The sequence below is a fragment of the Sinocyclocheilus anshuiensis genome, unplaced genomic scaffold (genome assembly GCF_001515605.1).
Source record: "Sinocyclocheilus anshuiensis isolate Anshui unplaced genomic scaffold, SAMN03320099.WGS_v1.1 scaffold741, whole genome shotgun sequence".
Taxonomy (NCBI): domain Eukaryota; kingdom Metazoa; phylum Chordata; class Actinopteri; order Cypriniformes; family Cyprinidae; genus Sinocyclocheilus; species Sinocyclocheilus anshuiensis.
Genome location: NW_015539867.1, coordinates 166,328 through 168,463, shown reverse-complemented (window position 1 = coordinate 168,463; position 2,136 = coordinate 166,328). Strand labels below are relative to the sequence as shown.

The window sequence follows — 2,136 nt, the reverse complement described above, 5'->3', positions numbered from 1 at the left end:
ATTACAAATATCTAAAAATTCTTAAATCATGATGCATTTTCTATATAAGAAAAAATACACACGATATTTAGTCTTGTTTCCTGGGGGAAACAAGTAAAATTAATTGCCAGAGAGGTAAGAAAAATAATCTTAATGAAAATGGAAACAAGATTATTTTTCTCACCGCACCACTTTCATTTTCATCATGCAGACACGGTAAATGTGACAAAAATGGCATGTCTTTTTTATAAGGGATCCTGTAGATAAGGAGGCTGCATTAATTCGCGGGGAGTTACATTTACATTAGGAGAGGATTTAATTTAATTTGATCTAATTTATTTATTTTGCCAAATCCACATGCATATTTATTTGAACGGTACCATTTTTAAATGGCGTTCACGTGATAACATCTTGTTGCGACCTCTAAGTAACCTAATAATTAGAATTTCCTTTAGGATTTCCAGTGTGGTTGGATGCATTGATTACACACATTCTCACCATCGCACCTTCCGAAAATGAAGCTGATTACTGTATGGTATGGAAGGATGCCAGATGGAAGGGTAGTGCGAGATATATGCCGTAACCACCACCACATGTTGGATTAGAGAACATTTAATTATGTGAAAAAGCATTAGACTATGTGGGAAAAACTGCTACACCCATTTTACGCTTGAAGATTTACCTGATTGAATTATGTTTTTATGTTTAATTTTTTTCTGCTGCCACATTTTTTTTCTTTTCCTTTCTTTTTTTCCCCCCGTGGGATACCATGAAAATTAATATTAGTTCAATAAATTACCTTCCTGCCAGTTTTCACCTCTGATAGCATTGATTTAGAATGAAAGTTACGTGTTCCGTAGTATGCAGAAGTCTTTTTGTCGGGTGCTGTTGCTATGGTGAATCGTAATTTCGGAGCTCCATTGATCATGGCTTTTCATAGTCGTGGTGCACGCGCTAAACTCAGAGTCAACCTACTCAGAGTGGATTGAACTAACTCTGATCAGCTGTTTAGAAACCGAAAACTCAGAGTTTCCCATCTCATGGTAAGTCAACTCAGAGTTCAAGTTTTAACTCAGAGTTTGTTGAACCTCCTTTCTGGAATACACCGCTGGTGTTATTATTATTATTATTGAATATTTTGTATAATAATAATAATAAAAAACAATAATACAAAATATTGTTAATTTTTGACTGTATTTGGCTTAGTATTTGGTTTGTCCCCCATTTGCTTTAATTATTAATATTAGTAAAAGTAGTAGTAGTATGCGTATTTTTATCACTTTAATAATAATAATAATAATAATAATAATAATACAAAATATTGTTTACATTTTAAACAGAATTTGGCTCAGTAGCATATAGGTTTATTCCCATTTTACTTTAATAAAAACAAAAACAATAATAATAATAATAATACAAAATCTTGTAAAATCAAAAACAACAACAGCACTGGTTTCATCTTTGTGGATTTTAACCGGGCTAAGGCCTTCTCTTTCGGTGAGTGAGGGTATTTGTGTGCGCAAATATATGCGAGTGGGTGATGTCTGATGAGCCGTAGTTTCTCTCGTCGTAGGGTGTCTCGTTCTCTCCTCCTAATTGGACTCTCCATACAAACACAAACTCCCATTGGTGCAACCTGAATGCCCCAACACAGCATCACATGCACACACCCACACACAAACGCACATACAAAGCCACGAACAGCTCGTTTTGTGTGATGACAGTCATCTCTAGCATCTCTGCAGCCAATTAAATGTGTTTTCAAGACTTGTCAGATCGTTTCCCCCTCCCCCTTCCTCACTAGTGTACAAGCTCGTCTTTATACATCAATTGGAATGTGTCACAACCAATGTGTCACAACCTGCCTCTTATAAATCCTACTACTACTACTACTACTACTACTATATATAAGAACAAGAATAACAAAATAAAACAAAATAAAACAAAAAATAAAATAATACACGTTTTGATACAAAGGATACTTGACAGAAGTGGCAGAAACGTGTTGCTGTTTCATGTAGGAACGTTTAAAAAACAAATGAGCAAATAAATAAATAAACAAATAAATGAGCGAATCAATCAATCAATCAATTAATCAATTGATTAAAGGGGTCATATGATGCGATTTCAATTTTTCCTTTCTCTTTGGACTGTTAC

The 2,136-nt window shown here is 34.3% G+C and overlaps 1 protein-coding gene across 1 annotated transcript in view; it reads right to left on the bottom strand.

Annotated features, from left to right (window-relative positions):
- Positions 1-2,136, bottom strand: part of LOC107685012 (1,4-alpha-glucan-branching enzyme-like) — a 163,955-nt gene that overhangs the window by 33,871 nt on the left and 127,948 nt on the right. The gene's annotated exons all lie outside the window — the stretch shown is intronic.